The sequence below is a fragment of the Balearica regulorum genome, chromosome 2, assembly GCF_011004875.1.
Source record: "Balearica regulorum gibbericeps isolate bBalReg1 chromosome 2, bBalReg1.pri, whole genome shotgun sequence".
NCBI lineage: Eukaryota > Metazoa > Chordata > Aves > Gruiformes > Gruidae > Balearica > Balearica regulorum.
Window position 1 is genome coordinate 68,623,546 of NC_046185.1, and position 14,594 is coordinate 68,638,139.

Below are 14,594 nucleotides of genomic sequence, written 5' to 3' on the forward strand. Positions count from 1 at the left end.
AAGCGAGTGAACAGGTTCCAGATAAAATTTGCCAACACTTTCTTATGTTATCAGCATTCAAGCAAGCCCAGCATCATCATGAAGTGGGTGAGGGTCTATTTTAAAATGCTGAGACTTTGGTGGGCTCTGAATATTCTGAGAAAAAAACCCAACCAAAGAACAACAAAACAAAACTCATACATACTGAAGACTGCAATACCCTGTATTTCCTAGACTGATTTAACATAACTCTTGGCACTCACCATGTTGATGAGTACAATAAAACAAATTAATTCAAATAAATGCACAGTTAGGAAACAAGCTATTAGATTTAGAAATAGACAGCAAATCCTGCAATAATAGAATGCCTCTTATGAGTGTAGCCACAGGTGTTTTCCTACATTTTATCCAGATAACAGACTGTGAAGTCATGCTGACTAGTAGTATGATTCAGCCAGAGAGACAGCAGATCTGGGTCCAAGTCTCAAGGAAGCCAATTGCTCCAGGTGCTGTTTGCCACACAGCAATAATCACTTGCAGCCAAGGTCTTCCTTATTTCCTCTGCCTGAGGAGAGATGCAGCTTCTGAACTATCCTGAAATGTTAACCTTAATAATCTGACAAAGATACTGACTTATAATGTTAATATTGTCAATTTGTGGCTCAGTTTAGAGGACAATGGTGTTCTCGGATTATGCAATGCCCCGTGACAGCTCCTAAATGTGCTGGGGTTTGCGATAGCACTGCTTAAATGTAATAATGGTTTTCTACTTGTGGCAAATATGCTTGCTGAGAAGTTCTAACAAAAAAAGAAATGTCCCTTTGTACCTTCAGTAAATACGTAATGAACTAAAGAGCCAAATACTGGCCTGGTTTGTACTGGTGTAACTCCACCAAATCCAAGCTGCTCTGGATTTAAGTGCGGGAAACCGTAACAGAATCTGTGCTGAGATAATCTAGAAATGGAGCATCCTACCCACTGTGTCGGATTGCATTATTTCTGTGTAAGCACAACGTGTACACAAGGAGGCTGTCAGTATGTTCTTAGAGAAGTAGCTGCAGAATGTGTCTGTCATGTTGCTTTAGATACCGCTTTAATTTTTTGGAGCTCACCTCCCTGTTGGCATTCACTGTGCCATTGTTTAACACTTCGGAAGGCCCTACCACTCTCTAATCTCATAAGTAGTAATTTGATAAAACAAGTATTACAAATGTTAATAACAGCCTTGTTTTATATTGCCTTTCTTTTCTGTTGGATCAAAGCGACACAAAGAGCAATTTATATATAGAGATGGGGGGACAAAGAGGACAAAAGAAAACTGAAAAAAAAAAACCAAACCACCAGAAAACCCTGACTTGGCTGGATATAGCAACAAAACTAAGTAACTGATTTAGCCTGTTTGTTATGTGGAAGTTAGAAATAGCCTTGTCATATGTTTGCCGTTATGTACATGTGTATATTTTAAATTAATTTGGGAGAACTGTGCATAAGCACAATGTGACTAACACCTTCTTTCTCTCCTGGAGACAACATGCAATATAGGAAGGGTCACACACCCATTTCACAAAAGCATTCTTGGCTTTCTGCTGCAACTTGCTTCTTCCTCGCGGGCAGGAAAAGCCAAAGAAAAAGCAAATACAGAAGCCTGAGCTGATGATAGGATGGAAACCCATGTTACGATGTTTTCATCTTCTATGTATGGTTCCCCACGTTACGCAGGATACCTTCTAGTATACTTACACACAGACACAGAAAAACCTAGGTTCTCTGTTTTTTGCCTTTAAGACGACTTCTGGCAAAGACACACTAGTGATTTCTTAGATGGAGCAAGTATGATTCAGAAAGGGAGAAAGAGGAGAAAGACACTGTCCTTTGCTTTTTGCATTTACAAATTAAAAAATCACACAGAAAATTTTAAAATATGAATGAGAGTTGTATAAGTACATTTCTGTTGAAATGTAGTATTTTTAAAAATCAAACCAAAGCCACCCACATTTAGAAATTTCCCATAAAAACACCAAATAACATTTTTTAACTTTTCATCAAGAATATTTCACCAGCTTTGCTGTTTTCAGTTCATGTACCTGTTTTCAGTCTGTCATCCTCGGTTTTTTCGCATTCCCCAATGAGCTTGTGTTCCCTGTAACTGCTTATTACCAGAGCCAAGTGCATGTTGCAATTCAGATAATTTACTCCACCACCATGTTGCTTTTTTTGTTTGTAAATTAGACATGTATATTTATAATGCAATGAAACTTCAGACTGAGGTCACCGGATGGAAAAAGTATTTATTTTTCTCTTAGATTTGAATGGAAGACTATGTTCTTGGCAATAGTTGTCGTGCGATGAATTTGGGGATGCATATGTGACCAGGAGGAAGTACGTCCTGAGTTCTGCTCCTGCCTTGACAACAGACACGTCGTGTGATGTTGAGTAAATCAATTTTCTGCCAGAGCTTCCCTTCAGCAATAGGCAGGTAATAATATTTCATCCTTAGCTGGTTATGTAATGGCCAACACTGACAACAGAAAGCTCCAGGAAGAATCAGCATTGGCATTAGTGGTAAACTGTTCTTTGACCTCCTCAGTATTTTCTGGGTGCTGAAATGAGAAAGTAAAAACACTATAAAAACATTTGCAGGTGTGTTGGTGCCCAGGCAGGAACACCATCATCCCCCAGGCTTTGGATCATGCTCCTTCCCAAGGTTCATGATGAAAACTGGGAGAAGAACGTGATTGGGAAGAGTCAGCACAAGTTTACCAACTGCCTGACCATCCTGACTGCCTTCTATGATAAAATGTCTAGATTTGTGGAAGCAAGGACAGCAGCTTGACTTTAGCAAGGCTTTTAACACTGTGCCTCACAATATTCTTATATCCAAAGTGAGATACCACATTTTGGATGAGTGGATAACTAGACAGGTAAAAAATTGGTTGGATGATCAAGCTCAGATGGTAGTAGTTAATGGTTCATGCTTTACCGGGCAGCCAGTAGTACAAGTGGAGTACCTCAGCAGTATCTTCTGGGAGCCGTCCTGTTTGACATCTTTAACAATGACCTGCAGCAGGTGATGCATCGCTTGCTCCTTGAGTTTGCAGATGACCCCAAACTGGGGGACCAGTTGATATGCTCAAGGGCAGAGCTGGCACCCTGTTGGATCTGCACAGGGTGTAGGAATGGGCCAGCAGAAACCTCACAAAATTCAACAGGGACAAATGCCAAGTCCTGCACTTGAGAAGGCAGAACCCTGTTCAACAATACAGGCAGAGTGGTGGGGGAGAAGCTCTGTGGAAAAGGACTTAGGGGACCTGGTGGTGGTGGACATGAGACAGCAGCCTGGAGTGTCCGCAAAGGTGGCCAACAACATCCTAGGCTGTAGTAGCAGCAGGCTGAGAAGAGTGACAATCACAGTCTACTCAGCATTTGTTAGACCCCCAGCTGCATCCAGTTTTGGCACCCACAGTGTAGGAAGGACAAGGATAAATTGGAGCGAGTTCAGCAAAGGGCATGGAAATGACTGAGGACTGGAACTCTTGCCCTGTTAGGAGAGGCTGAGGGAATGAGGTTTGTTCAGTGTGGGGAAAAGAGGGCTTCGTGGGACCTTCTGATAGCTATGCAGCTAGTGAAGGCAGCAGCCTTTTAATTCCTACAAGGAGGTTATTGAGAAGATGAAGCCAGGCTCTTAGTGGTGCAGGGTGGGAGGACAGGAGGCAAATGTTACAGGCTGAAACAAGACTGCATATCAGTGATGCTTTTTCACCATGAAGACAGCCAAGCAGTGCAGCAGGTTGCCCAAAGGGCTGTGCATTCTCCAGCCTTGCAGGACTTCAAGACCTGAGGGAATGAAGCCCTGGACAGACCGCTCTTACCTTTTAGCTGACTCTCCCTTGAGCAGGGATCTGGACTAGAGCACTAGACATCCTGAGGTCACTTCATACCTTGTAATGAAAAGCTTCTACCAAACAGTATGCTGCCCACTCGCTCCCGCCTCACGCCAGCTCCGTGAAATGAAAGCTTGATGTGTGCAAAAACCCCACCATGCAGCTCTCCTGCAGCTTCGCACAGGTGGGTGCACAGGGAAGAGACTCCACCACTCCATCCATCCCACTCTGCTGCCAGCTCCCCATGTTCTTCAGCTGCATGTCAGGACAGGAGAGGGTGCATTAACCATTTCAAGACTTTTCTGGATGAAAACTGCTACATGAGCGTCACCGAAATTCGGGAATGAAAGAAAACTCCTTAACACCGATTTAGCATTAAGCAGCAGGCATTTCCTGTATTGCAGCGCTGAGTGTCAGGAGGATAGTTCCTCCAATCAGGCACACCTAATGCTGGTTCTCTTGTCATATTTATACACAAATGTTACAAAGATTACAAAGTGGTACACTCCCTGTTACAATAATTGATTCATATTTCTTCACCTAGTATGCAAACTAGAACGCGTGCTCAGTTCCTTTCTCCGCCTCGACCTTTTGAGCAGGTGGTATAATTTGGGTGGGGGGCTTACGGGTTGGTGGTCATGGGGACCCTGGCCCAAATTACCTTTCCCCTAGTTTCTCAATATTTTGGTGTTGGTAATTATTTGCTATATACCTCAGCAAGATAAGGATGTTGCTGGAGGCAATTAATGTCCTCCCTTTCTGCAAAGTATGTACATAAGGACCTTGAAGTGTCTTGTAGCTCCTCCTTTTTCTCATGATGTGTAGCAGGTGCTCATTCTAAAAATCATTAGCCTTCTACCTAAAGTAATAATGAATAGTTTCTTATCACATATAACACAAGTAGGCCTTCATTACAGGCCTTTCTTCTTGGCTACACGAGGGCCAGCTGATACAGGCAGACCACGCACCAGAGATCTAGTTTAACAGTTTCCCCTTTAGTTTGAAAAGTTTGAGTCTCCTCTGATCTCTCGACACCGTCACCACGGGAACCTCAGCCTCCGCAACAACACCTTGAATTATTCACAGCTATTGACAATCACAGAAATTAAGGTTCCCTCAGCGAAAGCTCCCAGAAAGTGCACTGCACCACCGTGATAATAATGATCAAACACTAAGTGAGATTACCGGTGGCACCCTCAGCGGCGGGGCCGCCCCGCGGCGCTTCCCCCCCCCACAGGCCCCGGCCCCTGCACAGGCCCCGGCCCCGGCCCAGGCCGGGAGGAGCGCGGTGCCAGACGCCGCCCGCCAGGGGGCGCTGCCGACTTGGCGTTGGCACCGCGGCGGCCGGCAGCAGAAAACGATCGGGTCGGGGGAGAGCCGGGACGGGCCGGGGGAGAGCTGGCACGGGGTGGGGGACAGCCGGCACGGGATGGGGGACAGCCGGCACGGAACGAGGATAGCCGGCTGCCAGCGTGGCCCTTTCCTCAGCAAACTGCTGTGCAGTTAAGAGATATACATGAGCCCTTGCCTTGGCGGGCTGCTGCGCCATGGCCCTCAGTGAGCCCCTGCATTTCCTGGTGGGGATGCAGCCCTCCCCTCCAGCACAACGGGCAGGGTAAACATACCGCATCTCTGAAATACAGTGAGGGGACTTGGTGCGACCCGTGGCCCTGGGTTGTTCCCTGAGGACCAGGGAGAAGGCTGGGGAAGTGTCACTGCAGCCAAGGCCTGCGGGTCTTGTGGCAGGAAGGAGGCCATGCTCACCCGGTGCCCGCTGCGCTGGTAGTGGCTTTGGGTGGTGAGAAAGCCTCATAAAGCACTTGCAATGTTTTATTTTGCTGTAACCTGAACAGAGTCACCAAGTTTACGGGGAGAGGGCGGCTGAGGAGCCAGCCTGCACTGGTATAATGGCTTGATAGCACCGCTGGAGCGCTGCTGGTAGTTGCTGTCCCATGTAAGGGACCTGCTGCGCGCGAAGTGGTGCGCTGGCAGCTCCCTGGGAAGTCGGTCCAGCTCGCCGAGTGCTCTCTGAAACACACGCGGAGATCTAAGCTTCCCCCTGTTTACGCGTGGGACAGGAGAACCCACAAAATAATACTGGTGAGCGAGCGGCAAACCAAATTGTAAGTACTATCTAGAATTGCCCTTGTGCATTCTCTGCTCCAGCCATTACAATACATATTTACTGTAGATATAGGGTATAGAAAGCTCAAGGAAGGGAAATGTGACGGGAATGGCGTGTTCTCACATAGACCTCACAACACACCAGCGTTGTTCTCCATTGCAGTCAGCGTCCCCGTTGCAGTGGGAAGAAGCTTAACTCATCTGAACCCTCCAGACTGAGAATCCATTTGTTTAAGCCATATGAATAAAAAAAAAAATCTATGTAGTGAAAAATCTCTGATCTGCTTAAATTCTTCCAAATTTAGGTTCAGGGTTGAGTCATCATTATTTCCTGTCAAATGGTTTTGTGAAGTCACCCAAAATAATGAGATGTCACTTGCCTGGATACATTAATAATTAGGAGGATTTATTGTAGCAGGCATCATGGGAAAGTGTAACTTTCCCATTAGATGTCCTTAATTAGAAAAGAATGTGTCAGATTTCAGATCAACATAGGGGAACTACAACTATCCATTAAAAAGGGAAGGACAAATAATGCAAGTGACAGCCCTTGCAGAAGAACAAAGGTTTAAATACTTTATAAATTAAGGGGATTGAAGGTGCTCATTTTCATCACTAAAGCTTTATGACCTGTCTTCATTGTCAGAAGGATGCAGTCTCCAAACTGAATTAAACAACACAAAGAGCAAATGCTGTATATAATTCTGACAATAGAATATTTCTGTAATCAGCAATTATTCCTTTTGTCTTTCAGCAACGTCTCCTCAGGGTGGGCCAAACTGCTCTGGAAAGTGTTCAATTATGCTAATAGGAAAATATGATAGTGACAATGGTATTTCTTGAACTACAAGAACCATAGCTAGTACATTTGTTCAGCTGTTGGCAAGATGTGGGCTAGAGAAGTGGTTTCACTGGCTTTTAGATAAAAATTGGAGGGTTATTAGGTAACTGAAAAGTGTGGGAGGCATTACTGTAAATCCAAGCAGAATGAGGTGCCTAACTACTCGGGCATGTGTAAGGGGTTAATTTAAGTACCCGGCTTTTGTGGCTTCCTTTTGGCTGTGAATAATTCCTCACAGACCCAGGCCAAGGGTTTTACTGGGTGGTACACAGAAGCTAGAAAGTAAGTCTTACAATGCTTACATTTACTTAAAGCCATGAGTGGAACCAGTTTACACTCATATTTTTGGCCAGTGCTTGGTTAACATACAGGCATGTATTTTATTTATGCAGTCTTAAAATCATACCATGAATGACATCAAAGCAAGAGTAATTTAAGAAAAGGGAACCTGTGTCCACAGTTTATTTCAGCTTGCAATGAGATGATGGTCCAAGATGGAGACACTAAAATTTTGCAGCATAAGCAACCTAATCCCTCTGCGCCACAGGATCTATTCATTCCATGGCAGTTACACCTGAAAGTTACTACAAGCTAATGCTTTTTCTGCAGCCTCTATGAAATCAGTCAGTAACATTGGACCAGTGCCTAACTGACAGGTGGCCACATTACCAAGTTATCAGCTCGTTTGCTGCTCTTGATAAGTGTTTCATTAGGGCTGGTTTTGGTAGGAAAGCTGAATTTGTTTCTTATGGGGAAAGGAAATCCTTTAACAAGGAAGCTGAGCTGCACAAACAGGACCTTGTTAGATAAGCTTTTCAGTTTGAGTGACCGTTTTGTGCAGCATTTTCAGCATATTGCTGAAAAATATGTTTCTGGTTTTTTATGACTGTTTATCTGAAGCATAATTATGAGCACCAGGTTTAGATTTAGAAAAGGGTAGATCTAGTTTACCAAAGGGCCTGGTGGAGATAGGTGCTCAAAACTTCTGTAGGTCAGTGGGACTGAAAAATGTGCACACATTTCACTCAGAAATTAATTAAAACATAAAGTGTAGGTCAAACTTTAGAGGCATATCATAAATGTCCTTTTGAAGTACTGGGTGGAAGCCCTTTTTATTGTTAATTTAGCCTTCCCTTTTCTAAATTGAACCTTTCATCACATATTAAATCCTAAGAGAGCTAGGGAACACACGGTGTGTTCCAAAGGGATACATAAAAATCACCTTACTTCCATAAGTTGTTAGCATCCAGCATTTGTGCTTTTAATGAGCTGAAATGAGAAATCTTGTAAACTAATTTGAACAAACTACAGCATCTTACTCACAGCAAGATGCCTCAAACATCAATCAGCTCTTGAAAGTTTGTTTGTGAGATACTTCTGTAAGAATCTTTCATCCTAAAAATGACACTTGAAAACTCTGCAATAGATCTTGACAAGATTCACACGTGAACGCCCAAGAGATAAGCGATGCATTGTTTTACTGTGGAAGGTGGTATAAATATTCCACTTCTGAACTTAGGTCTAAACAAAGCTTACCTGCTCATGAAAATGTAATGAAACCTGACTGTTTTGTATACTGTTTTGTAACCTAGATTTCTTAAAACACACCTTTATTTTCAAACCTTCTCTGAAAAACCTCTGGGGATAAGCAAAGTTCAGTACAATAAAGTAAAGATTTTATTCAGCTTTAAGAGCTGGAACACCTGCCTCAGAAGAGTGTTATGTAGGATGGCTACATGTCACACCATCAGTGGAGTTGACTATTCTCTTTTAGTAGTAGTATTTTTAGTTTTAAATTAGAATCTGCCTGAAGTCACAAATGAGTTCTCAGCTCACTGCTCTCTGAATAAAGATACAAATCAAAACTAACACTGTCCTCAGAAAGCCATTTTGAGGTTAGCTCTCCACTTGGACTGAGTGAAGCACCTTTGACTTCAGGAAGACTGCCGTGCTACAGGTGCTTGCAGGCCTGGAGTGTTCTCAAGTACTTCCGAGCAAGAGACTTCCCCTGTACCAAACAGCAGCTGTTTCAACTATTTAAAATATGGGGCAAGTTATGCTACAGAAGGAGACAAAGAAACAGATTGAAGCCAGATGACTGCCTATTTATCATTTTGGCAAGCAAGGATCTTCACATATCTGAATAGAATAATTTTAGGGTCTTTTCATTTTAAGAATCTCTGTCACATGAATTCAGGTTGATGAAACAACACACCTTTTTGACTTTTCATGTGTTAAAATACATGCCCGACTTAATTTTGCCAGTAAAGGCAATGTATTGAACAAATTATACAAAGAAAAAGGTGCCCAAACCAAATAGGTGATCTAGCCATGCCTGCAAAGATTGGACATTCAGACAGCTTAAGGTACCAAAATACACAGATGGATGTTTCAGATTATGAAATATACCTGATGCCTCTTGAAATCAAATCAGGTATGCTGAGTCAGTCTTGCCTATTTTTGGTGGTATGCCCTGTACAACAATCATGAATATATATATATATGTCATTACTTATGGGTAGCCATGTATACTCATGGCCAAAATAACTGAGGGTCACCTCAAGCATTTGCACATAGGCAAGGCAGTGCTTACAAGGCATCATTATGGAAAAATCCCAGACCTTTATCAGGAATTCAGCATCCTGGGGTGTCTCTCTGAAGTGCGCATACACTAATACACGCAGCATTGGAATAAGCATGAGGAAGTAGAGATCTGTGCGCAGTTGAAGGGCTATGATGTTGGTATTACAGAGGCGAGGTGGAATTACTCGTGGGACTGCAGTGCTGCAATGGAGGGATACAGGCTGGGAAGACAAGGTAGTGGAGTTGCCCTTTATGTGAGTGAACAGCTGGAGTGTATAGAGCTCTGCCTAGGGGATGGATGATGAGCCAGCTGAGAGCTTATGGGTATCAATTACTGAGCAGACCAATATGGGTGACACCGTAGTAGGCATATTCTATAGGTGGCATGAGCAGGAAGAACAAATGGATAAGGCCTTCTGTAGACAGAAGCAACCTTGTGTTCACAGGCTGTGGTTCTCATGGGGAACTTCAGCCACCTTGATATCTGCTGGAGGAACAACACAGATGGGCATATATGCAATCCTGGAGTGCATTGAGGACAACTTCCCGACCCAAATGATAGAGGAGCCAATGAGGCAGGTGTTCTGCTGGACCTCATAATTACAAACAAGGAAGGGCTGGTTGAGGATATGAAGCTCAAGAGCGGCCTTGGCTGCAGTGATCATGAGAAGGTGGAGTTCTGAATCCTGAGAAGAGGAAGCAGGACAAAAAGCAAGATCACAACCCTGGACTTCAAGACTTTGGCCTTTTCAGGGATCTTTTGACAGAGTACCATGGGATAAGGCTCTGGATGGAAGAGGGGCTCAGGAAAGCTGTTTGATATTTGAGGATCAGCTCTTCCAAGCTCAAGAGCAGTCTGTTGCAATGAGCAGGAAGTTAGGCAAAAATGCCAGGAGGGTTACATGGATTAACAAGGAATTCCTGGCAAAACTCAACCGTCTAAGAAGGGATGGTAAAGGTAACAAGAAAGGCTTCTCAAAGTACATAAATAGCAAAAGGAAGACTAGGGAAAACGTGTGCCTGCTGCTGAATGGGGCAAGGGCCCTGGTGACACATGACATGGAAGAGGCTGAGGTACTGAATGCCATCTTCACCTTAGCCTTTACTAGTAAGACCCACCTTCAGAAATCTGAGGGCCCAGAGACCAAGGGGAAAGTGTGGAGCAAAGAAGACTTATTCTTGCTGGAAAGAGATTGGGGTAGAAAATAGTTAATCAAACTGGGCATACGTAAGTCCATGGGCCCTGATGCGATGCTGACTGATGTAATTGTGAGGCCACTCTCAATAATCTTTGAATGATTAGGGTGACTCGGAGAAGTGTCTGAGGACTGCAGGAAAGCAAATGTCACTCCTGTCTCCAGGAAGGGCAAGAAGGAGGACCCAAGGAACTACAGCCTCACCTCAATCCCTTTGCATGTGATAGAGCAGCTAATCCTGAAAACAATTTCCAGGTATACGAAGGACAAGAAAGTCATCAGGACTAGTCAGCATGGATTCGCCCAGGGGAAGTCATCCTTGACCACCTTAATAACTTGCAATGAAAAGACTGGCTTGCTAGGTGAGGGGAGAGCAGTGGGTATTGTCCACCTCGACTTCTGTAAGGCTTTTGACACTGTCTCCCATAAGATTCTCATGGAGAAGCTGATGAAGTATGGGTTGGCTGAGCACAAAGTGAGGTGGACTGAAAACCAGAGAGAGTCCAGCGAAGGACCACTAAGGGGATCTCATCAGCGTGTAGAAATATCTGAAAGGAGGGTGCAAAGAAGACAGAGCCAGGTGGTTGTGGAGTCTCCATCCTTGTAGAGACTCAACAGTCATCTTAACATGATCATGGGCAGCCAGTTTTATTTGGCCCTGCTTGAGCAGGGGGTTGTACAAGATGATGTCCAGAGGTCTCTTCCAACCTCAGCCATGCTGTGACTCTGTGAATTATGCCATGCTTTTATTTGAGGTATGAAGACAGATTAAATAAATAATTATAATCTGTATTTACACCCAATACCTGAATCACAAAGTGTAAAATTAAAGTGAGGAAAAGAGCTGCAGAGGGTCAAGACACTGCAAGAATTAGGGTTGTACTCTCTAAAAACTAACCAGTAGTTTTATTGTCTCACTTTGGACCTGCCTTGAGTAAGTAAAATGGCTAAACAGTATCCAAAACAATGGGGAATTAAACACCCAAATGAGAGATGTATTCATTACTCTCAGTTATGGAAAGAGAATAAGCAAGTTGTGTAAGAGAGGCCAGAGGGAAGAAATAATACTTCCTGGGAGGTCCTGGTGTCGCATCAGGAGTTCTTACCTGTTGTAGGCAGTCGGCAGAGCCACTGCAGATCTTTTCCTGCTATGCCAACACAGCCACCCTTGCTGCTTACTGACTGAGCAGCTCCACACCAGGATTCTGGACCAACATGGAGGTAGAGCAGAAATCTGTGTGTTCACTCCTTCCATTTAAGTCTTCATACTGCTTACAAAATAATTTTAGTCTGTGTTTTCACAATGAAGAAGAGGTCTGAAAACTGGTGCTAGAGGAAGATCTGTGTAGCCATGTTGATAGAGGAGCACTGGAGCTACATCGGTTTGCAGTTCTCTGCAAAGAGGGCCTCTGACTGTAGGCCAGATGAAGTGGTTAGGTGCAGATGGGGGTGGGTCTGAATCCTGTGAGAAGTGAGTTTAAACATCTGCCTCAATCCTGTAGAGCAGAGAGTGTAGAAATGAGCTTCCCAAAACATTGTGGGACAAAAGAGGGGCACATGAAAAGCATCTTGCAAGGACCCCATCTTCCTTTGCACTGATTTGTGAAGTCAATAGCTCCTTGCTCCTCAATGTGCTGGCCAAAAATGGTCTCTATTTAGAGGTGGAGGAAGTTGATGGAAACAGTTAACATGTGCCCAGGCTCTTTTTATCTGCCTGACTATAAACATCTGTGGATATTAGCACAGTTTGTGTATATTTTTCCAATTATCATGGAAGTGAGCATTGCTGCAGTGTAAGCATTTTCATCCATTTGTCTTTTGAGTAAAACCAAGAAAAATAACTAATACCAGAACATTGAAAACATTGCAAAATCAGTAAGTGTTCATTACAGCTCATACAGATGTCCACTATGACCTACTGTAATACCATGAGTAAAGTTCGCAGGATTTTACAGGCTTCATTTACCTGGTTTCATTATAATTTTAATCAAATAAGTTTTCAGCTCTGGGTTTTTGGTGGGGTTTTTTGTGGTCTTTTTTGGGTTTGCTTGGTGGGGTTTTTGGGGGTTTTTTACGTGTGCAATATGAATGTGATTGGAAGGATTGCAGCTTTTTGGTATATCCAGTAAATGTGGTCTGAATTGTCTTTATATAGAAAACACCCCAAATATGATGACAAGTATGGGCAGTCACCAAAGCATTTTCTATTCTGTGTGACCGACAGGGCTGAATTGGCTATCACTGTGCTTGATGACTGAAGGCTCTGCTTTGCATCCTACATTTTTTCAAAGTATAATGCAGTTTCTATTTCCCTGTTGTTACGATTGTATGAGACAATCCCTAGCTTTAGAAAAGGCAGCAGCAAGTCAGGGCATTAAAATTAAAGGGGAAAAAAATCTACACAAACCACTTAAGCACACTCATTATTATGGCCCTTGCTACCTCGGGCCACTGGAGAACTTATAATTTAGTCAGCATTATGCAGTTTGAAGTGTTTTATGTTCTGCATGGGAGCAGGCTGCAATTCAAATATCAGTGGCCATGAAAAATATGCACATACGTTTAGTATGAAAATCTCCAAGGGCATAACAGAAGAGACAGGCACATGTAGCTGCAGTGTGATGGAGAATTTCTGTGAATTAATCATTTGGACATAGTTTATCACCATTTTATATTTTGCCAGAGACGCTTCCTCGCCATTTGTTGGGAAAACTTATTATACATGCACATCTTAGAAAGATAATAAGGCCAAAGCCTTTGATGCTTAAAGGCAACAGGCTTTGTTAGATTCTGTTATGACACAGACAACTTCTCCACTGACAGAGCCATTCAGATAACAAGAGTAATTGCTTATTTTATCGAGTTTAGGGAATTGTGCTCCATTCTCCCTTCTTGCCTATTACATCAGCTATTATGACCCATCTTCTACAATAATTTAGGGGGAGTGGAGTACGTGCATTTTGAAAGCTTTTCTTGAAAGAATAGAGCGCTGTATTTACATGTTTCCTTCATTATCCCAAAGTGCAAATACTTTAATGTATTCCTTTCAAAGAAGCAGGGTGGCATGCATGTGCACGTGTGCATCCATTTATGTGCCTAGGTGTTCATGTGTAGTTGACTGTCTGAAGTGGATAGGGGAATAAGAAGGGTTCATTTAGTTGTTTCTTTACACCCTCTTCTGACTGGAGACAATACCATTGTAATTGGTATTAGCAAAACTACAAACAGAGCAATCGCTTCTGACACTTTAAAAGAACTTTATTGACATCTCCAAACACGTGGGGAATTTTAAAGTAGAACTTTTCCATCTGTAAGGCTTGATACGATCAAAGGCTTGATAGCAGCTCCAGATTATGGAAAATGAGGCTACAGACCAGATTTCATCTCTTTTTTGAAAAAAAAAAAAGAAAGAAAAAAAAAAAAACAGGCCTTAAGTTTGATTCAGCCTAATACTCTCAGGACTATCAGAAAACTAGCATTACAAGGAGAGAATTAAAAAAAAAAATGCTTTCAAATTTTTATATACCATCCAAAGATTTTTAAAGTTACAAAACCAAAATTTAAGTGTAGGATTCAGTATCTTAAAATGCTGCTGTGTTGTACGGTTTTATTACTTAGAACAACCAGTTTTCCCCAACTGTAGAAGTTTTAAAGTATGACCACTATAGCAAAGTCATGAAATGGTCAGAGTCAGACTTCTGAAACAATACAAAACAATATTGATGTTAACAGAAGGACAATTTTCAAATGGAAGTTGGGAGTTAAATAGAAACCAAAGTGAGTTATACCTCTCTTGCTATATAAAAATATAATCATTTTCCAAAAGCATAACCAAATACAGAGGCCAGTTCTGAGCAAATTCTATCAGCTATTTTATGAAAAAGGAGTTAAGGGTTTTTTCCTCCAAAGAGAATGGTGCCCTTTCACACTCCAGAAGCACTAGTGAAGAGGCTGTGACTCCTAAATGAGAACTTTGTATTTGCTAACGTT